Source organism: Oncorhynchus mykiss, unplaced genomic scaffold (genome assembly GCF_013265735.2).
Source record: "Oncorhynchus mykiss isolate Arlee unplaced genomic scaffold, USDA_OmykA_1.1 un_scaffold_173, whole genome shotgun sequence".
Classification (NCBI taxonomy): Eukaryota; Metazoa; Chordata; class Actinopteri; order Salmoniformes; family Salmonidae; genus Oncorhynchus; species Oncorhynchus mykiss.
This window is the reverse complement of record NW_023493670.1, coordinates 13,898-39,037: the sequence shown is the minus strand read 5'-3', so window position 1 is coordinate 39,037 and position 25,140 is coordinate 13,898. Positions and strand designations below refer to the sequence as shown.

The window sequence follows — 25,140 nt, the reverse complement described above, 5'->3', positions numbered from 1 at the left end:
GATGCTTGGCTGCCATTTGACAAATGAAATAATATCTCTCTTATCCATAATAATCCCTGTAATCACCCGCACAGTATCTGTGAGCTGCTGGCTACATGCCAAGAGCACGTTTTCTATATAACGCAACAGTTTTTTAAAACCATCAGTTGAAAATGCGATGGAAACCCATTTAACTTGTATTTCTTATTTATTCATGCAGAATGTCACAGCAAAAAATACATAGCTTAGCTTAGCTTAGCTACTTGATAGAAACACTGACATACTTTAACAGCAGGTGGAAACTTAGCTACTTGATAGAAACACTGACAAACTTTAACAGCAGGTGGAAACTTAGCTACTTGATAGAAACACTGACATACTTTAACAGCAGGTGGAAACTTAGCTACTAAGGTGGATATTGATCCAACACCTGCTGCTTATTCAAACCAGCCCACTGGGCACAGATGTCAGTTCTACATCTAGTTTCTATTTACATTCAACACAAAATGTCACCTGTCGTTAGATTTAGGTTCCCAGTTGGGTGAAACACAAAATGTCACCTGTCGTTAGATTTAGGTTCCCAGTTGGATGAAACACAAAATGTCAGCTGTCGTTAGATTTAGAAAAATTAATAAAAATACCTGATGTTGATGGGTTTTTAATCCAATCAGTTGTCGACACTGATCTGACATCATCACGTGGATTTGTTTTGTTGAAATGACGTGGAAACAATGTTTATTCAACCAGTGGGAAGCTTGTAAATGCCCCCAGGAAAGTCAAAAGAGGAACTCTTCATTTTGACAATAATGGAACAGCAATCCTTGGGAGAGTTGTGGTGGATATTATAAAATAAGGATCTGCTGGAGTCCAAGTCAAACCAAGATTCTTTATTTCTGAGATCAGAGAGAATAACAGAGTTACACAGCGCAGTGTAGACAGTCTGAATTCCTGAAGCATTGGGTGATGAGCACATATCTTTATAGTTTCCTGTTCCTGGGCGGGACTTTATTCATACAAGGACACAGGTGCAAATTGGTTTGTAACACAGAATGATACTCCCAAGAACAGGAGATTATAATAGGACAGTTTCACAAGGTTAGTCACATACTCAGTTATGTGGACACACAAACAACTAACATTTTCCATTACAGAGTCTGAACATTTTCATTTCATTAAATCATCAGTGGGCCAACAATGCAAATGTCAACAATGGAACAAATGCATCACATCCAAATATCACTTGATTATCTGTAGTGCTGGAGGAATGACACACCCAGATAAACACACAGTCAGAGTTTAAAAAAGGACCATTTAAACACATGGAAACTGATCTACTCTATATTCAAACTGACAGACTCCATATTCAATTCATGTTTTCTAATAGAAACAAACAACTATATGTTTAAGTATACTTTGTACAATTCACTTTCATCTGGTAAAAACAAGTAAACACATTCTTAGTCAACAATATAAGACAACAGGAGCACTGTGTATGTTCTCTGATTCATTTTAAGTCAATGTGATGTGAAATATCAATATTACAAGTAATTCTTCTCTTTTGTGTGGATTCTCTTATGACGTTGAAGTGACTGTGATGAGTAATATGTTTTCCCACAGTCTGAGTATTTTGTAAGCCTTCTCATGTATTCTTTCAGGCTTCCTAAATGGGCAAACGCTTTGCACACTGGGAGCAGTGGTAAAGCTTCTCCCCTGTGTGGAGTCTCATGTGTTTTAATTTTTAAAATGTTTAATTTTACCTCCCTTTTTCTCCCCAATATCGTGGTATCTAATTGTTAGTAGCTACAATCTTGTCTCATCGCTACAACTCCCGTACGGGCTCGGGAAAGACGAAGGTCAAAGTCATGCGTCCTCCGATACACAACCCAACCAAATCGCAGTGTTAAGCAGTGTTAAGGCTTCTCCCCTGTGTGTATTTTCCCCTGTTGGTTCAGGTGTCCTTTCTGGTTAAAACTCTTTCCAGGACCTCAACTCTTTTCTATTTTTACCAATGACCATACAGTTTTTAAATTCCTGATCAATCCATGGAGCCTTAACAGTTCTAACAGTCAGTTTCTTAACAGGTACATGTTTATCAATAATTGGAAGAAACAATTTAATATGGTAAAAACAGGTAAACACATTGTCAGTGTACAATATAAGACAACGGGAGCACTGTGTGTGTTCTCTGATGAATTTTAAGTCAATGTGATGTGAAATATCAATATACACGCTAAGAGAAGTCATTCTCTCTCCTGTGTGGATTCTCTAAAGACGTTTAAGTGACTGTTATGAGTAATGTGTTTTCTCACAGTCTGGCCTTTTCTAAGCATTCTCCTCTGTGTGCAGTCTCATGTGTTGGGCAAAAGCTTTGCACCCTGGGAGGAGTGGAAAGGCTTCTCCCCTGTGTGTATTCTCTCGTGTCGTTTCAGCCCCCCTGACCGGTTGAAACACTTTCCACACTGGGAGCAGTGGTAAGGCTTCTCACCTGTGTGTATTCTCTGATGATGTTTCAGGTACCCTAAATTGTTAAAACTCTTTCCACACTGGGAGCAGTGATAAGGCTTCTCTCCTATGTGTATTCTCTCATGTCGTTTCAGGTTCCCTAAATTGTTAAAACTCTTTCCACACTGGGAGCAGTGGTAAGGCTTCTCTCCTGTGTGTATTCTCTCATGGTTTTTTTAGCTCCCCTGAACAGACGAAACACTTTCCACAGTGGGAGCAGTGGTAAGGCTTCTCTCCTGTGTGTATTCTCTCGTGTTGGTTCAGGCATGCTTTCCGGTTGAAACTCTTTCCACACTGGGAGCAGTGGTAAGGCTTCTCTCCTGTGTGTATTCTCTCATGTTGTTTCAGATCCCCTGGACAGACGAAACAACTTCCACATTGGGAGCAGTGGTAAGGCTTCTCTCCTGTGTGTATTCTCTCGTGTTGGTTCAGGTATGTTTTCCGGTTGAAACTCTTCCCGCAATGGGAGCAGTGGTAAGGCTTCTCTCCTGTGTGTATTCTCTCATGAACTTTCAGGGTCTCTTTCCGGTTGAAACTCTTTCCACACTGGGAGCAGTGGTAAGGCTTCTTTCCTGTGTGTATTCTCTCATGCTGTTTCAGCGTCCCTGAATGGTTGAAACTCTTTCCACACTGGGAGCAGCGGTAAGGCTTCTCTCTTGTGTGTATTCTCTCATGTTGTTTCAGCTCCCCCAAACGGACGAAACTCTTCCCGCACTGGGAGCAGTGGTAAGGTTTCTCCCCTGTGTGTATTATCTCGTGTTGTTTCAGGTGTGCTTTATGGTTAAAACTCTTTCCACAGTGGGAGCACTGGTGTCGTCTTGCTGGTTTGGACGTCCCTGGCTCTGGTTCCTCTGAGTCTGGTCTTTCTCCTGCCAAATACAGTGTTATTTTTACATTACTTATTTTATTCATCCTGTTTTACAAGTCAGAACACAAAAACCTAGACAGTTCTAGGACACTGAAGACAGAGACGTCGCTGGATTCAAATTGAACAGGTGGTTCTAAATATATAACATTCATAGCTGTATGATACATAATGTGACCTACACACTTCCTTAAACATAAAATAACTAAAGAAGTAATTTTGTGTGGAAGTCAAACTTGTTTTTACGTCGCAGATACAAAGCACATCAGTAACATCTCCCCGTTGTTGAAAGGGTTCGACACATTGCTGTTTAATTGGACCAATTTCTTATTTAGACATTCACAGATTTTCAACATTTTGATTATCGCTGATGTCATATTTTGGGTAAAGTAAAAAAATAAGGTGAAATATTTGGGTAAATGTTCCTAAAACTGATAGTAACTACAATAAACAAAAATATAAACGCAACATGTAAAGTGTTGGATGTTTCATGAGATGAAAAAAAAGATTGCAGAATTTTTTACATCCCTGTTAGTCAACATTTATTCTTTGCCAAGATAATCCATCCACCTAACAGGTGTGGCATATCAAGAAGCTGATTGAACAGCGTGATTGTTACACAGGTGCACCCTGTGCTGGGGGTAATAAAAGGCTACTCGAAAATGTGCAGTTTGGTCACACAACAATGCCACAGATCTCTGAGGGAGTGGGCAATTGGCATGCTGACTGCAGGAATGTCCACTGGAGCTGTTACGGAATTGAATGTACAGTACCAGTCAAAAGGTTGGACTCACCTACTCATTCAAGGGTTTTTCTTAATTTTTACTATTTTCTACATTGTAGAATAATAAAGACATCAAAATGATTAAAAAACACATGGAATCATGTAGTAACCACAAGTGTTAAATCAAAATATATATTTTATTCTTCAAAAGTTGCCACCCTTGCTTTCTCTCAACCAGCTTCACCTGGAATCCTTTTCCAACAGTCTTGTAGGAGTTCCATATATGCTGAGAACTTGTAGGCTGCTTTTCCTTCACTCTGCGATCCAACTAATCCCAAACCATCTCGATTTGGGTGAGGTCGAGGCCAGGTCATCTGATGCAGCACTCCATCTTGGTCAAATAGCTCTTACACAGCCTGGAGGTGTGTTGGGTCATTGTCCTGTTGAAACACAATTGACAGTGGGACTAAGCCCAAACCAGATGGGATGGCATATCGCTGCAGAATGCTGTGGTAGTCATGCTGGTTAAGTGTGACTTGAATAAATAAATCACTGACATTGTCAATAGCAAAGCACCTGCACACCATCACGTCTCCTCCTCCATGCTTCACGGTGGGAACCACACATGCGGAGATAATCTGTTCATCTACTCCTCGTCTCACAAAGACATGACGCTCGGAACCAAAAATCTCACATTTGGACTCATCAGACCCAAGGACAGATATCCACCGGTCTAATGTCCATTGCTCATGTTTCTTGGCCCAAGCAAGTCTCTTCTTCTTATTGGTGTCCTTTAGTAGTGGTTTCCTTGCAGAAATTCGACCATGAAGGCCTGATTCACGCAGTCTCCTCTGAACCGATGATGTTGAGATGTGTCCCTTGCTTGAACTTTGTGAAGCATTTATTTGGGCTGCAATTTCTAAGTCTGGTAACTCTAATGAACTTATGCACCAGAAGTAACTCTGGGTCTTCCATTATTGTGGTGGTCCTTAACCTCTTGAACCTATAGGGGCGCTGTGTCATTATTGGATAAAAAGACGTGCCCGTTTTAAGCGCAATATTTTGTCACGAAAAGATGCTCGACTATGCATGGAATTGACAGCCTTGGAAAGACACAACTCTGACGTCTCCAAAACTGCAAAGATATTATCTGTGCGTGCCCCAGAACTAATGCAACAGGCGAAACCAAGATGATGTTTCATACAGGAAATGCCCCGGATTCTGAAGGCACTGTGTTCCAATGTCTCCTTATATGGCTGTGAATGCGCCAGGAATGAGCCTGCGCTTTCTGTATATTCCCCGAGGTGTCTGCAGCATTGTGACGTGTTTGTAGGCATATCATTGGAAGATTGACCATAAGAAACTACATTTACCTGGTGTCCCGCCCGGTGTCCTGTGTGCGTAATCAGTAAGTCCATGCGCGTTCCATTTCTTCAGAATTGAAAGTAAACTGCCACGATGGATTTTATTGTCGATAGATATGTGAAAAACACCTTGAGGATTTATTCTAAACATCGTTTGCCATGTTTCTGTCGATATTATGGAGATAATTTGGAAAAAAAGCGTTTAAATGACTTTTTTCTTTTTTCTTACCCAAACGTGATGAACAAAACGGAGTGATTAGTCGACACAAATAATATTTTTTGTAAAAACAGAACATTTGCTATCTAACAGAGTCTCCTCATTGGAAACATCTGAAGTTCTTCAAAGGTAAATTATTTTATTTGAATGCTTTTATGGTTTTTTGTGGAAAATGTTGCATGCTGAATGCCAGGCTTAATGCTATGCTAGGCTATCAATACTCTTACACAAATGCTTGTTTAGCTATGGTTCAAAAGCATATTTTGAAAATCTGAGATGACAGTGTTGTTAACAAAAGGCTAAGCTTGAGAGCAAATAGATTCATTTCATTTCATTAGCCATTTTCATGAATAGTTAACGTTGTGTTATGCTAATGAGCTTGCTGATAGATTTACACAATCCTGGATACAGGGGTTTTTTCGTAGCTAAAAGTGACGCAGAAAACGGAGCGATTTGTCCTAAACAAATAATCTTTCAGGAAAAACTGAACATTTGCTATCTGAGAGTCTCCTCATTGAAAACATCTGAAGTTCTTCAAAGGTAAATGATTTTATTTGAATGCTTTTCTGTTTTTTTGTGTAAATGTTGCCAGCTGAATGCTAATGCTAAATGCTACGCTAAATGCTACGTTAGCCATCAATACTGTTACACAAATGCTTGTTTTGCAATGGTTGAGAAGCATATTTTGAAAATCTGAGATGACAGTGTTGTTAACAAAAGGCTAAGCTTGAGAGCTAGCATATTTATTTCATTTCATTTGCGATTTTCATGAATAGTTAACGTTGCGTTATGGTAATGAGCTTGAGTCTGTATTCACGATCCCGGATCCGGGATGGGGAGATCAGAAAGGTTAAAGTAATGATGGACAGTTGCTTCTCTTTGCATATTTGAGCTGTTCTTGACATAATATGGACTTCGTCTTTAACCCAATAGGGCTATCTTCTGTATACCCCCCTACCTTGTCACAACACAACTGATTGGCTCAAACACATTAAAACCGGTTATGGCACATTAACTCTTGAAACTAGGGGGCACCTTTAAGACTCCATAATGTTTCATCATTAGATGCTACAGTCCTCCTTTAAGACTCCATAATGTTTCATCATTAGATGCTACAGTCCTCCTTTAAGACTCCATAATGTTTCATCATTAGATGCTACAGTCCTCCTTTCAGACTCCATAATGTTTCATCATTAGATGCTACAGTCCTCCTTTAAGACTCCATAATGTTTCATCATTAGATGCTACAGTCCTCCTTTAAGACTCCATAATGTTTCATCATTAGATGCTACAGTCCTCCTTTAAGACTCCATAATGTTTCATCATTAGATGGTACAGTCCTCCTTTAAGACTCCATAATGTTTCATCATTAGATGCTACAGTCCTCCTTTAAGACTCCATAATGTTTCATCATTAGATGCTACAGTCCTCCTTTAAGACTCCATAATGTTTCATCATTAGATGCTACAGTCCTCCTTTAAGACTCCATAATGTTTCATCATTAGATGCTACAGTCCTCCTTTAAGACTCCATAATGTTTCATCATTAGCTGTTACAGTCCTCCTTTACGTCTCCATCATGTTTAGAATGTGTCTGGAAGCGCTACTCTATCTATTCTACTCTCATCCTTTCGGTTTTAATAATATTTAATAATAATAATAATAATAATGTTATAATAGGTAATAACTAACTTTAATAACTAGGGTTAATACCTGCCTGGCGCCCCAACAAAATCTTCATATTTACCCCCCTCTAACAATACCGCTACAGAATTAGCGTAGTAGGCCATGTAACTTAAGGTAATCAGAAATATGTATTCCTTGCCACCCATTCTGAAACTAACTGCAGCTCTATGTTAAGTGTTGCAGTCATTTCAGTCGCTGTAGTAGCTGACGTGTACAGTGTTGAGTCATCCGCATACATAGACACACAGGCTTTACTCAAATGTCACTGGCATGTTGTTGGTAAAGATTGAAAAAAGTAGGTGCCAAACAGCTGCCCTGGGGAATTCCTGATTCTACCTTGATTTTGTTGTACAGGCTTCCATTAAAGAACACTCTTTGTGTTCCGTTAGACAGGTAGCTCTGGGGCGGCAGGTAGCCTAGTGGTTAGAGCGGTAGGCCATTAACCGAAAGATTGCTGGATCGAATCCCCGAGTTGACAAGGTAAAACTCTGTCGTTCTGCCCCTGAACAAGGCAGTCCTAGGCCATCATTGAAAAAATAATTTGTTTATAACTGACTTGCCTAGTTAAATAAAGGTTACATTTTCAAAGAAAAACTCTTTATCCACAATATAGCAGGGGGTGTAAAGCCATTTTTATCATCAATTTCTCTCAGCCAAACAGTCATTTGCAAGTGCTGTGCTTGTTGAATGAACTTCCCTATAAGCTAAAAGTCTATATTTGTTTAATGTAAAACAGCATTGTATCTGGTCAAATATTTTTTTCCCAAAATTGTAAGGGTTGGTAACAGGCTGATTGGTCAGCTATTTAAGCCAGTAAAGGGAGCTTTACTATTCTTGGGTAGTGGAATGACTTTAGCTTCCCTCCAGGCCTGAGGGTACACACTTTCTAGTAGGCTTAAAATAAAGACAAGGCAAATAGGAATGGCAATATCGGCCGCTATTATCTTCAATTTTCCATCCACGTTGTCAGACACCAGTGACTTGTCATTGTAGATTTTATTTGCCCAAAATTTCATTGAAGATGCTCCAAAGATTTTTACTATCATTCTTCATGTAATTTATCTTTGTTTCATTGTGTACTTTCTTATTTTTATTCAGTTTAGTCAAATGATGTCTCAATTTGCAATAGGTTTGCCAATCAGTTATTCAGCCAGACCTATATGCCATCTCTTTTGCCTCCCTCTTCATCATATCATTTTTAAAATTCCTCATCAATCCACGTGGATTTAACAGTTTTTACAGTCATTTTCTTAATGGGTGCATGCTTATTAGTAACTGGTATAAGCAGTTTCAAATGTGTCACGGGCAGTGTCTGGTTGCTCCTCATTACACACCACGGACCAACAAATATTATTTACATCAACAACATAGCAAAAATGTATGACCTCTTAAACACAATATTAGTCCCAGCCTTTGGAACTGTGGTTTTCCTAGACATGGCTCCTATATTGTGATCACTACATCTGGTGGATCTGGATACTGCTTTAAAACCCATTTCTGCAGCATTAGTAAAGATATGATCAAACCATGTTGATGATTTCATTCCTCTACTGTTTGTAACTACCCTGGTAGGTTGATTGATAACCTGAACAACCTGAAGGTTGCCGGCACTGGTTACAGTTTGAAGCTTTCTCTTGAGTGGGCAGCCTGATCACAGCTTTCCTCCAGTATTAGTTAATTAATTAACAGTGTCTTGAGTTTAGTTTGCCTGTTCTACAGTCTAGTAAAGATAGGGGGTTTGACTGCGACAGGCAATGTAACATCCATAATGTTTTAAGGAAAAGTTTTTGTAAAACAAGCACCTTACATTGGATCATCTTGAAACTTTCTCTCCAAAGCTACCTTTCATCAAGGTTTTATATGGTCTATTGGTTTCTCTCTTTTCATTGGCAGAATCCTTTTTCAGTGTTATGATATTCATTACATCCATATACACCAGTCTATCTTCCTGTCAACTAACAGAACTCTGCTGGTTATCCTGGTAACAGATACCGGTGGGCAGATCTATTGTATTTGTTCAAACTAAACTACAGCACTTACTTTGATGAGTCAAATCTGATCCTTTCTTCTCTTCTCCTCCTCTCACAGTTCCACTCAGCCCCATTGTTTTCCTGCAGTCCACCAGCAGCACAGACAAACTCTTCATACCCAGCAGTAAGGTGCTACCGGGAGAGGCACGACGCGGGGACTCCGGGAGGGAGGAAGGGCTAGCATTGTCCTAGTAACCATAAAGAGGGGACACAGACACATGTCATTATGTGCTTTACAGAAACCCAGCCCAGACCCAGATAGACCAAGCTGTATGCTAGACCAGACCAAGCTGTACCATCTGGTGTTCTGATCTGGAGAGACTCTTCTCTGCCTCGTCAGCATCAGGATGTTGTTGAGGCTCCCCAGAGGATCCAGGATCGTCATGTCTCTCACCTGTGTGAATGACAACATCAAACAGACAGTCAACCTATGATCTTCTATTGCGATCACAGGGTCTTACCAGAGCCATTAATATGTCTAAAAAGGGCCTAAATGTATGCCTTTAAAAAAAATACTGTTTGTGATGCAAGTGTGAAAGGGTCGTTCCATGAAATGGGTGGCTTTTACATCCCTTTGATATTTTATGTAGAAATGATGCACCAGAATTGGATTGTAGAATCCTGTTATACAAGATGAAGTGAGCTTTAATATAGACCACATGGAGAATAAAATACATCTAATTTAAAAATATATGTACCAATGGCAGTACTGAACAACATATTCAAGTGTAGAACTTCAGTAGAATCCCCCATTTAAAACCACAGTTCAACAATTGCATCGTTTGTGCCCCTGTTTTTAAGACAGTACTCACGGATGGAAATCGGATATTCTGACTCCTCCCTTTTCACTCCTAAAACGTCGTCCTCCTCTTTTATTGAGATATCCTCCTCTTCCTCTTTTACTCCAAAAGGTTCTTCCTCTTCTTTCGCTACATTCTCCTCCTTCAATGTTACGGCATCTTCCTCATTTTTGATTCTGAAAGGTTCTTCCTCTTCTTTCACTATATTCTCCTTCTTCAATGTTACGGGATCTTCATCCTTTTTGATTCTGAAAGATTCTACCTTCTCATTTTCCACTCTGACAACCTCTTTCCCATCTTCCTCTTTCCCTGTAATATCATCCTCTTGTTTCAATGTGATAGCCTCCTCTTCCATTCTGAAAGCTTCTTCCTCTCCTTTCACCAGATCTTTCTCCGTCTAGTTTAGTGACCTCATGCTCCGGGCGATTAGCCTTGTGCAGTATCAAGTTAACACATTCGCTAATTTAAGAAGCAAACTACGTTTAAATTAACAAGTAGATGCGTAAACAGAATTGTGTTCTAAACACTAAGAATAATATACACAAGATTAGACTAAAGAGCTTAAATGCTCCGGATCTATGTTCGCTAGCAAACCACCGCATTGGTTGAAACGGAAGCCTTTTGTCTCTGTTGAAGAAGCCTCCTGTTCCGTCCACTAGATTATACGTCACGCAAGAAGCATCACCTGAAAAACTCACATCGCCATCTGCTGACTGGAGTGAGCAACACAGATCGGAACAAAAATAAAGCAACGTCAAAAGAAGTCATTTAAAAACAACCAGATGTTATGTTCTCTTACTTCTTACAGCCAATACTTTCCTCCAGGGCTGACCTGCCCATTAGGCAGGATTAGGTGACAGATTGACGAGGGTGGCATATTCCGAGCTAAATGGACCGAGGCTCATCACTAACAACACCTCACATAATTCTGCCCAAAAACAATAAAAAAAACTTCTCACTCAGCGGCATGTGGGCTATTTAGGTGAGTGGTGGTGTTGCCACATGAAGCAGTGCCCACTTTGCAAAAGGCAACATGGACAGGTATGTCTCTCTACCTGTGTAGAGCACATGCCCCTTTACCCTTCCAGTCTCTAAAGTGCCCTGGTATAATTTGTATTCATTTTTTAATATAGTTATTCTGAACTCTCTGCCTCAAAATTGTCATTAAATGTGCCTATGTGATTTGTATTTCCCTTCAACTTTTTGAAGATTAATCAGCCAGGAAATGCCCCTGTCTGAGTGCAGTCTACCACTATGTGTAGCTGTTAGCGATGATGCTAATGATCCACTATGTGTAGCTGTTAGCGATGATGCTAATGATCCACTATGTGTAGCTGTTAGCGATGATGCTAATGATCCACTATGTGTAGCTGTTAGCGATGATGCTAATGACAACCATCTTCTGGTTGATGAAAAAGCTTTCCCACAAACCTTGTCAATTAAATGTTAACAACAAAGCAGTCTGTTCCTACCTGGCAGAATATATAATGAATATTAGCATCAATCCAGTTGTGATTTGTTCAGCAAACTCTGCAATCACATGTGTGCTACAGCCACCACTTACCAAGCAAGGCTCTTGCTGGTGTCACTTCAATTAAAGGGTATCTACACATAAAAATGAACATGTCTTAGATTTTTCTCAGACTTCAAAAGTGGTCTCCTGATGTGGTTTAAGTATTGTTGTGAACTTAGAACATCCAATGTTGTTGTTAACCAGAAAATCAGGGACATGTCAGAAACCTGGAAAAACAAAAAGGAGAAAATGGAATTTAGGTTAAAAAAAATTGTGGTTAACCTCAAATATACTAATTGATTAAAAAAATCAAAGTAAAATGTAATACATAAAAAAGGTTTAAACGTTGTAAATTATATCATAAATAGGACTGGTGGAGTTGTCACACATGCAGATAACAAAAATATATGGAAATGTCTGCACTACCCAAAATTACAACCAAACTAATTGCAGCATTACCACAAAAATGGTGGAAAGGGGAAAAAAGTAAGAAACGTGTCTGTCAGTCCTGCATTAAAGACCAACATTGGTTAAAGAACATTATGAATGACGCAAGATTCAAAACTTGGAACTTTTCAATTTGAATTATTATACAAAATTATTGCAACCAATACAATGTTCTATATATGGGGGATACAATGAACCTCTGTAGATTGGGCTGCGAAGAGACAGAATCATTAGATCTTTTGTTTTAGTTCTGTCCATATGTAGCTTGTTTTTGGTCGCAGGTGAAGGAATGGCAACATTTACCTGGAGCTAACTCTGCAGACAGCACTACTGGGGGATTTGAAAAATAATAGTCAATTGATCAATAATATAATAATACTTTTAGCAAACATGTTTATTTTTAATTTACTAGCAACTATGAGAATATAAAGGTCAAGAACTTTTGTGAAACAGCACAGTTAAAAATATATGGCAAATAGAAATCAAACGGGGTGGTCTTCAGAGATAGATGGGAGAGGTTTAGGGTAACTGAAGGATAGGACTGGATGGTCTTCAGAGATAGATGGGAGAGGTTTAGGGTAACTGAAGGATAGGACTGGATGGTCTTCAGAGATATATGGGAGAGGTTTAGGGTAACTGAAGGATAGGACTGGATGGTCTTCAGAGATAGATGGGAGAGGTTTAGGGTAACTGAAGGATAGGACTGGATGGTCTTCAGAGATAGATGGGAGAGGTTTAGGGTAACTGAAGGATAGGACTGGATGGTCTTCAGAGATATATGGGAGAGGTTTAGGGTAACTGAAGGATAGGACTGGATGGTCTTCAGAGATAGATGGGAGAGGTTTAGGGTAACTGAAGGATAGGACTGGATGGTCTTCAGAGATGGATGGGAGAGGTTTAGGGTAACTGAAGGATAGGACTGGATGGTCTTCAGAGATAGATGGGAGAGGTTTAGGGTAACTGAAGGATAGGACTGGATGGTCTTCAGAGATAGATGGGAGAGGTTTAGGGTAATGGAAGGATAGGACTGGATGGTCTTCAGAGATAGATGGGAGAGGTTTAGGGTAACTGAATGATAAAACACTATTGTATAATACACTGTGTCTGTAAAATGTACATAGTATGTATAAGCTGGACTTAGAAGCCAAAAAGTTGTTGTGCATTAGTTTCCTCCAATCAGGGAAGGGGTGACAGGGTTAGTGGAAAACAAAGGAAAATATATGTTTATACATACAGTGCCTTTAGAAAGTATTCAGGTTTTTAGAAATTATTACAAATGTATATGTATTTTTAAACAGAAATAACTGATTTACATAAGTATTCAGACCCTTTGCTATGAAAATTGAAATTGAGCTCAGGTGCATCTTGTTTCCATTGATCATCCTTGAGATGTTTCTACAACTTGATTGGAGTCCACCTGTGGTAAATTCAGTTGATTGGACATGATTTGGAAAGGCACACACCTGTCTATATAAGGTCCCACAGTTTGCAGCGCAAGTCAGAACAAAAATGTAATGACTTCTTATGACATTGTTTGCCAGACTGAACATTGTAAATCATTTTTTTCCAAACTGCGTTACCCACTCCAGTCAGCAGATGGCGATATGAGTTTTTCAGGTGATGCTTCTTGCGTGACGTATAATCTAGTGGACGTGACAGGAGGACTTCTTCAACAGCGACAAAAGGCTTCTGATTGAAACACGCTGTGCTTTGCGAGCAAACCTAAAACCAAAACATTGAAGCTCTTTAGACCAATCTTGTGTATTTACTCTTAGGTAAACATAATTATATTCAAAACGCTATCTACTGGTTCATTTAAACGTAATTTGCTTGTTAAATTAGCAAATGTGTTACATTGATACTGTGTAACAGTATGTATAACTTTAATCTGTCCCCTCGCCCATACCCGGGCGCGAACCAGGGACCCTCTGCACGCATCAACATCAGTCACCCACGAAACATCGTTACCCATCGCTCCACAAAAGCGGGAACCACTACTTCAAGGTGTCAGAGCAAGTGACGTCACCAATCGAAACGCCACTTAGCGCGCACTATCTACGGAAAGATATTCTCACTAATACCCAAGAACAAGGAGGTCTTTTAGATTTCAATACTCTAAATAATACTTTTAAAATAAATTGGAATCTGAAGTATATTATGAACCAGAACAGTATTTGGAATGTCATGCCCTTAGTATTTATTTGACTCTGGTAGTGGTTTAGAATTTTTTGCTTTGATGTCATTTCGATGTTGATAAAATCCTAGTAAAATTGGTCAAATTCTATAAGTCGATTTTAGCTTGGATGTTAGCGTATAAACACAATTTTCCCCCTCACAGATACTTTCTATGGAACAACTAAGATATACAATTTAAAAAGAAGTCAATTTTTTTTGTAACTGGTTTGAGAATAACTGGCTACTGATCAACCTAACCACAAATATTAGTCTCTTAGCTCTTATGGCAGGACTTTGACTGTGGTACATCACCTCCCCAGTCAACCTATTGTGTGTATTGAACATTCATATTCATATTCATATAGGGGTGTATTATGACATCAGATAGAACTACTCAGACATTCCAAATATCACTTGATTATCAGAGGGGTGAATTATGACATCATATAGAACTACTCAGACATTCCAAATCAGGCTTCATCCACATCATGAAGGTGGATATTGATCCAACCATTTCAAAAGTAATGACCGGGCTGATGGAAACAGGTTATGCCTGTACACTTTAATAAATGGCGACATTTTGTTACTTCATTTGACAATTTGTTTGTATATTTGTGTCAGTAAAAATGTCTAAGCGAGAAATGGCTGTGGAAACTCCTTTATGCGCAAATATTTATATAACAACCATCACATCTTAGTTAACTTGGAGTCACGTGATGATATGTTGTGTGGTCCTCCCACTACGATTCGGAAACCCATGTAGTTTATTAGGCTACAGATGAAATAAGTTATGAACTTCACAGGGTGGTGAAACTACATGTGATGAGCTTGATGCTCCATTCCAATACACTTTGAGGGTCTTATTCTGGTGACATGATGACCGATGCTTGGTTGCCATTTGACAAAGAAAATAATTGCTCTCACCCATAATAATCTCATCATTCAGGTAACAACGTTTATTGAACCAGTGGGAGGTTTGTAAATGCCCCAAGGAAAGTCGAAAGAGGAACTCTTCATTGAGACAATGATAAACAGCAATCCTTGGGAGAGTTGTGGTGGATATTATAAACTAAGGATCTGCTGGAGTCCAAGTCAAACCAAGTCTCTTTATTTCTGAGCTCAGAGAGAATAACAGAGTTACACAGCGCAGTGTAGACCGTCTGAATTCCTGAAGCATTGGGTGATGAGCACATATCTTTATAGTTTCCTGTTCCTGGGAGGGACTTTATTCATACAAGGATGCAGGTGCAGCTGGTTTGCAACACAGAATGATCCTCCCAAGAACAGGAGATTATAATAGGACAGTTTCACAAGGTTAGTCACATACTCAGTTATGTGGACAGACAAACAACTAACGTTTTCCATTACAGAGTCTGAACATTTTCATTTCATTAAATCCTCAGTGGGCCAACAATGCAAACGTCAACAATGGAACAAATGCATCGCATCCAAATATCACTTGATTATCTGTAGTGCTGGAGGAATGACACACCCAGACAAACACACAAAGAGTTTAAAAAAAGGACAATTTAAAAGAAGGAACCTGATCTTCTTTATATTCAAACTGACAGACTCCATATTCACTTCATGTTTTCTAATAAAAACAAACAAATATATGTTTGAGTATACCCTGTACCATTTAATTTCATCTGGTAAAGACAGGTAAACACATTGTCAGTCAACAATATAAGACAACGGGAGCACTGTGTATGTTCTCTGATGAATTTTAAGTCAATGTGATGTGAAATATCAACATACACGCTAAGAGAAGTAATTTCTCTCTCCTGTGTGGATTCTCTAATGACATTTAAATGACTGTTATGAGTAATATGTTTTCCCACAGTTTGAGCCTTTATAAGCCTTCTCCTCTGTGTGCAGTCTAATGTGTTCTTTCAGGCTTCCTAAATGGGCAAAAGCTTTGCACCCTGGGAGGAGTGGTAAGGCTTCTGCCCTGTGTGTATTCTTTCATGTTGTTTCAGGTTTCCTCTCTGGTTGAAACACTTTCCACATTGGGAGCAGTGGTAAGGCTTCTCTCCTGTGTGTATTCTCTCATGAGCTTTCAGCATCCCCGACCGGGTGAAACACTTTCCACATTGGGAGCAGTGGTAAGGCTTCTCTCCTGTGTGTATTCTCTCGTGGGCTTTCAGGTTTGATTTCCAGTTGAAACGCTTTCCACACTGGGAGCAGTGGTAAGGCTTCTCTCCTGTGTGTATCCTTTCATGAGCTTTCAGCATCTCCGACCGGGTGAAACAATTTCCACACTGGGAGCAGTGGTAAGGCTTCTCTCCTGTGTGTATTCTTTCATGAGCTTTCAGCTTCCCTGGATGGTTGAAACTCTTTCCAAACTGGGAGCAGTGGTAAGGCTTCTCTCCTGTGTGCATTCTTTCATGTCGTTTCAGGTTTACTCTCTGGCTGAAACACTTTCCACATTGGGAGCAGTGGTAAGGCTTCTCTCCTGTGTGTATTCTCTCATGGGCTTTCAGGTTTGATTTCCAGTTGAAACGCTCTCCACACTGGGAGCAGTGGTAAGGCTTCTCCCCTGTGTGTATTCTTTCATGTTGTTTCAGGTGTGCTTTCCGGCGAAAACTCTTTCCACACTGGGAGCAGTGGTAAGGCTTCTCTCCTGTGTGTATTCTTTCATGTTGTTTCAGGTGTGCTTTCCGGCGAAAACTCTTTCCACACTGGGAGCAGTGGTAAGGCTTCTCTCCTGTGTGTATTCTCTCATGTTGTTTCAGGTCCCCCGACTGGTTGAAGCACTTTCCACATTGGGAGCAGTGGTAAGGCTTCTCTCCTGTGTGTATTCTCTCATGGGCTTTCAGGTTTGATTTCCAGTTGAAACGCTCTCCACACTGGGAGCAGTGGTAAGGCTTCTCCCCTGTGTGTATTCTCTCATGTTGTTTCAGGTCCCATAACCGGTTACAACTCTTTCCATAGTGGTAGCAGTGGTGTCGTCTTGCTAGTTTGGACGTCCCTGGCTCTGGTTCCTCCGAGTCTGGCCTTTCTCCTGCCAAAGACAGTGTTATTTTTAAATAGAGACCCGAATGAAACCACGTGATAAAACAACCTTGCTACGAGGGTAAATCCTAAATCAGATCTCTCAATAACCCGAGGCCAGTTTTAACAATCTTAGTGTGATTTTAAAACAAATGTAGAGCTTCCTGGTAATTACTGCTATGTTTACATTACTTATTTTATTCATCCTGTTTTACAAGTCAGAACACAAAAACCTAGACAGTTCTAGGACACTGAAGACACAGACGTCGCTGGATTCCAATTGAACAGGTGGTTCTAAATATATAACATTCATAGCTGTATGATACAGAATGTGACCTACACACTTCCTTAAACATAAAATAACTAAAGAAGTAATTTTGTGTGGAAGTCCAAAACTTGTTTTTACGTCGAAGATACAAAGCACATCAGTAACATCTCCCCGTTGTTGAAAGGGTTCGACACATCGCTGTTTAATTGGACCAATTTCTTATTTAGACATTCACAGATTTTCAACATTTTGATTATCGCTGATGTCATATTTTGTGAAAAAGTCAAAAATAAGGTGAAATATTTGGGTAAAATGTTCCTAAAACTGATAGTAACTACAATAAACAAAAATATAAACGCAACATGTAAAGTGTTGGATGTTTCATGAGCTGAAAAAAAAAGATTGCAGAATTTTTTACATCCCTGTTAGTCAACATTTATTCTTTGCCAAAATAATCCATCCACCTGACAGGTGTGGCATATCAAGAAGCTGATTGAACAGCTTGGTTATTACACAGATGTACCTTGTCCTGGGGGTAATAAAAGGCTACTCGAAAATGTGCAGTTTGGTCACACAACAATGCCACAGATCTCTGAGGGAGCGGGCAATTGGCATGCTGACTGCAGGAATGTCCACTGGAGCTGTTGTCAGGGAATTTAATGTACAGTACCAGTCAAAAGGTTGGACTCACCTACTCATTCAAGGGTTTTTCTTTATTTTTACTATTTTCTACATAGCAAAATAATGGAGAAGACATCAAAATGATTAAAAAACACATGGAATCATGTAGTAACCACAAGTGTTAAAATAAAATATATATTTTATTCTTCAAAAGTTGCCACCCTTGCTTTCTCTCAACCAGCTTCACCTGGAATCCTTTTCCAACAGTCCTGTAGGAGTTCCCATATATGCTGAGAACTTGTAGGCTGCTTTTCCTTTTGGGTGAGGTCGAGGCCAGGTCATCTGATGCAGCACTCCATCTTGGTCAAATAGCTCTTACACAGCCTGGAGGTGTGTTGGGTCATTGTCCTGTTGAAAAACAAATGACAGTGGGACTAAGCCCAAACCAGATGGGATGGCATATCGCTGCAGAATGCTGTGGTAGTCATGCTGGTTAAGTGTGACTTGAATAAATAAATCACTGACATTGTCAATAGCAAAGCACCCGCACACCATCACATCTCCTCCTCCATGCTTCACGGTGGGAACCACACATGCGGAGATAATCTGTTCATCTACTCCTCGTCTCACAAAGACATGACGCTCGGAACCAAATACTCAAATTTGGACTCATCAGACAGATATCCACCGGTCTCATGTCCATTGCTCGTGTTTCTTGGCCCAAGCAAGTCTCTTCTTCCTATTGGTGTCCTTTAGTAGTGGTTTCCTTGCAGCAATTCGACCATAAAAGCCTGATTCACGCAGTCTCCTCTGAACCGATGATGTTGAGATGTGTCTGTTGCTTGAACTTTGTGAAGTATTTATTTGGGCTGCAATTTCTAAGTCTGGTAACTCTAATGAACTTATGCATCAGAAGTAACTCTGGATCTTCCATTCTTGTGGTAGTCCTTAAAGTAATGATGGACTGTTGCTTCTCTTTGCTTATTTGAGCTGTTCTTGACATAATATGGACTTCACCTTTTACCCAATAGGGCTATCTTCTGTATACCCCCCTACCTTGTCACAACACAACTGATTGGCTCAAACACATTAAAAACCTGTTATGGCACATTAACTCTTGAAACTAGGGGGCACTATTTTCATTTTTGGAAAAATAACATTCCCAAAGTAAACGGGCTATTTCTCAGGACCAGGTGCTAGAATATGCATATAATTGACAGCTTAGGATAGAAAACACTATAGTTTCCAAAACTGTAAAAATATTGTCTGTGAATATAAAAGAACTGATATTGCAGGCGAATGCCTGAGAAAAATCCAATCAGGAAGTGACTCTTATTTTGAAGCCTCTGCGTTCCTATGCATCCCTATTGACCATTGAAAGGGATATCAACCAGATTCCTTTTTCTATGGCTTCCCTAATGTGTCTACAGTCACTAGACATGGTTTCAGGCTTTTGTTTTGAAAAATGAGCGTGAACGACAACATTGCGTCAGTGGTCAGGTGGTGGCTCTCAGATTGATTTGTGCGTAATAGACAAAGGCGGCCATTGTGCCTCTCGCTCTTAGTGAAAAGCCAATTGTCCCGGTTGATATGGCTATCGATAAACTTACACAAATGCTTGTCTTGCATTGGCTGTAAAGCATAATTTCAAAATCTGAGATGACAGGGTGATTAACAAAAGGCTAAGCTGTGTTTCACTATATTTCACTTGTGATTTCATGAATATTTTCTAGTAAGATTTTTTGTCCGTTGCGTTATGCTAATTAGTGTAGTTGATGACAATTCTCCCGGATCCGGGAGGAGTAGTTCCAAAAGGTTCAAACACATTAAAACCTGCTAGCGGAACGTTGACAACATCCGGTGAAATTGCAGAGTGCAAAGTATTTTTTTATTTATTAGAAATATTTAACTTTCATGCATTCACAAGTGCAAAGCTTAACTTCTTGTTAATCTAGCCACCGTGTCAGATTTCAAAAAGGCTTTACGGCAAAAGCGAACCATGCGATTATCTGAGGACAGCACCCCATCAAACAAACACACGACAATCATATTTCAACCCGCCAGGCGCGACACAAACCTCAGAAATAATGATATAATTCGTGCCTTACCTTTGAAGAGCTTCTTCTGTTGGCACTCCAATATGTCCCATAAACATCACAAATGGTCCTTTTGTTCGATTAATTCCGTCGTTATATCTCCAAAATGTCCATTTATTTGGCGCGTTTGATTTAAAAAAAAACACTGGTTCCAACTCGCCCAGCATGACTACAAAATATCTAATACGATACCTGTAAATGCTGTCCAAACATTTGAAACAACTTTCCTAATCCAACTTTAGGTATTTTAAAACGTAAATAATCGAGAAAATTTAAGATGGGATAAACTGTGTTCAATACCGGATAAAAACAACGTGAAGCGCGTGACCTGGAGCGCGCATCAAAACATTAGAGAGCACTAGGCTGGACCCTCGTTCTGAATAGCCGAACTTCTTCATTTCTCTAAAGAAAAACATCAACCAATTTCTAAAGACTGTTGACATCTAGTGGAAGTAATAGGAACTGCAACCAAGTGCCACACAAAACCATTTGAAAACAGAGTCACCTCAACAACAAAAAATTCCTCCTGGATGGTTTGTCCTCGGGGTTTCACCTGCCAAATAAGTTATGATATCCACACAGACATTATTTTAACAGTTTTAGAAACTTTAGATGTTTTCTATCCAAACCTACCAATTATATGCATATCCTAGCTTCTGGGCAGGTAGCAGGTAGTTTACTTTGGGAACGCTTTTCATCCAGACGTTAAAATACTGCCCCCTATCCCAAACAGGTTATAAGGAAAGAAATTCCACAACTCAACTTCTAAAAAAGGCACACATGTTAATTGAAATGAATTCCCGGTGACTACCTCATGATGCTACAGTCCTCCTTTAAGACTCCATAATGTTTCATCATTAGATGCTACAGTCCTCCTTTAAGACTCCATAATGTTTCATCATTAGATGCTACAGTCCTCCTTTAAGACTCCATAATGTTTCATCATTAGATGCTACAGTCCTCCTTTAAGACTCCATCATGTTTCATCATTAGATGCTACAGTCCTCCTTTAAGACTCCATAATGCTTCATCATCAGATGCTACAGTCCTCTAAGACTCCACCATGTTTAGAATGTGTCTGGAAGCATCACTCTATCTATTCTACTCTCATCCTTTCGGATTTAATAATATTTAATAATAATAATAACAATGTTATAATAGGTAATAACTAACTTTAATAACTAGGGTTAATACCTGCCTGGCGCACCAACAAAATCTTCATATTTACCCCCCACCGCTACAGAATTAGCGTAGTAGGCCATGTAACTTAAGGTAATCAGAAATATTTAGGACTAACTTATTCCTTGCCACCCATTCTGAAACTAACTGCAGCTCTATGTTAAATGTTGCAGTCATTTCAGTCGCTGTAGTAGCTGACGTGTACAGTGTTGAGTCATCCGCATACATAGACACACTGGCTTTACTTAAATGTCACTGGCATGTTGTTGGTAAAGATTGAAAAAAGAAGGTGCCAAACAGCTGCCCTGGGGAATTCCTGATTCTACCTTGATTTTGTTGTACAGGCTTCCATTAAAGAACACTGTGTTCTGTTAGACAGGTGTTGGGGAATAATCAGAATTGGTTGGTAACATAGGTAAGATGTTTTATATTCATCATATGTTTGTAAGTTACTTCTCATCAGAATGTTATTTTTGTATAATACTGTGGCGGGGTTGCAGTATCTGTTCTATGTCAAGACTAAGTTGTTTGGGCCGGAGAGAGGGGAGAGGTCAAGCGTGTATCTCTTGGCTCCACAATGTCTGTGTGCCAGTCAGTGTGTCTCTGTGATCTTGTCAAGATAGGATGGATTTGATATATGCCTGGAGGATTGGTTTATGGTTCTGAGTTTGAGAAAACTATCATGTTTTAGGAGACAAAGCTGAACGATGAATTATGCAGATAATGCTGTGTTATCCTATGCTGTCTCACTAGGGAACACACTTTCTAGTGGGCTTAAATTGAAGATAATGCGAATAGAACTGGCAATATCGGCCGCTATTATCCTCAATCATTTTCCATCCACGTTGTCAGACACCATGCCATTGTTGATTTTTTGACCCAAAATTCAATTGAAGGTGTTCCAAAGCTTTTTACAATCATTCTTCATGTCATTTATCTTTGTTACATAGTGTAGTTTCTTCTTTTTATTCAGTTTAGTCACATGATTTCTCAATTTGCAATAGGTTTGCCAATCAGTTATTCAGCCAGACCTATATGCCATCTCTTTTGCCTCCCTCTTCATCATACCATTTTTAAATTCCTCATCAATCCACGTGGAATTAACAGTTTTTAGTCATTTTCTTAATGGGTGCTTGCTTATTAGTAACTGGGATAAGCAATTTCATAAACGTGTCAAGGGCAGCGTCTGGTTGCTCGTCATTACACACCACGGACCAACAAATATTGTTTTCATTGTTGGAATCGGCCAAACTTTGAACATGGAGACATTAAAGAAGTGATAGGAAGTGAAAGAGACTGGCTGTTATGTCAGAAGTTAATGGTTCTCTGAAGAAAGACAGGTGGCTTTGGAATGTGTTGGGTGGACGAGAGGAGAGCAAAGTGTGAAACAGGGGAGGCAGACGAACATCTGTGGATTAGATGAAGGAGAGGTTGAGGTCAGGACAGATTCTCATCAGGGAGATAAAGGTCTGGTATCCTGTTACCCTCTAAACTCTCTTCCTGTGGAACCATAAGATGTAAGGATTGGAGAGAAGGAGGAGTGTCTGAAGTGGGATATATATCTGGATGGAACAAATGTTGGGTTGTCTGAATTACAGATGTACAGAACCTTTGAGAATAATTAAACTTGGTTAAAGCTTCTCTAGTGTCCGTGAGTTAATTACTGTGAAAATAAACAACCTAATAACATCAACAACATAGGAATCACCACAAACAATTGTATGACCTCTTATATAGAACATTAGGCCCAGCCTTTTGGAACTTTGGTTGTCCTAGATATGACTACTATATTGTGATCACAACAGCCGATGAATTTGGATACTGCTTTCAAACACATTTCTGCAGCAATAGCAAAGATATGATCAAAATATGTTGATTCAATTTCTGTACTGTTTGTAACTACCCTGGTAGGTTGATTGATAACCTGAACCAGGTTGCAGGCACTGGTTACAGTTCGAAGCTTTCTCTTGAGTAGGCAGCCTGATCACAGCTTTCCTCCAGTATTAGTTTATTAATTAACAGTGTCTTGAGTTTAGTTTGCCTGTTCTACAGTCTAGTAAAGATAGGGGGGTTGACTGGGACAGGCAATGTAACATCCATAATGTTTTGAGAAAAAGTTTTTGTAAAACAAGCACCTTACATTGGATCATCTTGAAACTTTCTCTCCAAAGCTGACTTTAATCAAGGTTTTATATGGTCTACTGATTTCTCTCTTTTCATTGGCAGAATCCTTTTTCAGTGTTATGATATTCATAACATCCATATCCACCAGTCTATCTTCCTGACAACGAACAGAACTCTGCTGGTTGTCGTGGTAACATATACCAATGAATATATCTATTTATTTGTTCAAACTAAACTACAGCACTTACTTTGAGTCAAATCTGATCCTTTCCTCTCTTCTCCTCCTCCCACAGTTCCACTCAACCTCATTGTTTTCCTGCAGTCCACCAGCAGCAAGGTGCTAACAGGAGAGGCATGACACGGGGACTCCGAGAGGGTGGAAGGGCTAGCGTTGTCCTGGTAACCATAAAGAGGGGACACAGACGCACATCATTATGGATGCTGATGTCACTTGTCATGAAGTGCTCTACAGAAACCCAGCCCAGACCCCAATAGAGAAAGCTGTATGCTAGACCAGACCAAGCTGTATGCTAGACCAGACCAAGCTGTACCATCTGGTGTTCTGATCTGGAGAGACTCTTCTCTTCCTCGTCAGCATCAGGATGTTGTTGAGGCTTCCCAGAGGATCCACGATAGTCATGTGTCTCTCCTGTGTGAATGAGAACATCAAACAGATGGTAAACTTATGACCATCTATTGCAATCATAGAGTCTTACAAGAGGCATGCATATGTCTAAAATGGCCACTTTCATCATGATTTCCTAAAATATTGTTTGTGATGCAAATGTAAAAGGGTCGTTCCACAAAATGGGTGGCCTTTGTTATTTTAAGTAGAAAATATGCACCAATATAGAATTTTAAAAGCCTGTTATATTAGATGAGGGGAACTTTAATATAGGCCACATGGAGAATTCAATACATCTAATTGAAAAGTCCCTAAAATATATGAACCAATGGCAGATTGACCCTTTAACAATTCCTACAGTACTGAACAACATATTCAAGTGTAGAACTTCAGTAGAATGCCACTTTAAAACCACACATTAGTTCAACAACGGCATAGTTTGTGTCCCTGTTGAAGACAGTACTCACTGGTGTTAATCTGATATTCTGTCTCCTCCTCTTTCACTCCCAAAAAGTCTTCCTCCTTCACCTTTATTGAGATAGCATCATCTTCCTCTCTAAACGGTTCTTTCTCTTCTTTCACTATAACAGCCTCCTCTTCCTCCTTTTTCATTCTGAAAGATTCTTTCTCCATACAGCAGACCCCCTCTTCATTAGTAAGGGAGGAGTAGTTTAGTGAGCTCATGGTCAGGGATGTTAGCTAGCTAGCTAGCATTAGCGTCTAGCCTAGTGCTAGGCTCAGTATCAATCTTTAACACGTTTGCAAATTGAACCAGTTGATACGTTAACCGAAAATCGTTTAAAACACTGAGATTAGATAATGTACATTAGCATGGTCTAAAACGTCAATCTTTCAGTTTTATGTTGGCTAGCAAGCTACCGACGTGGTTGAAAGAGTTGGCGCATTGTTGTTCCTGAAGAAGCGTCCGTCCA

At 39.7% G+C, this 25,140-nt stretch overlaps 1 pseudogene; it reads right to left on the bottom strand.

The window, feature by feature from the left end:
- Positions 1-851: 851 nt before the first annotated feature.
- On the bottom strand, positions 852-25,140 carry LOC110518113 (annotated as a pseudogene).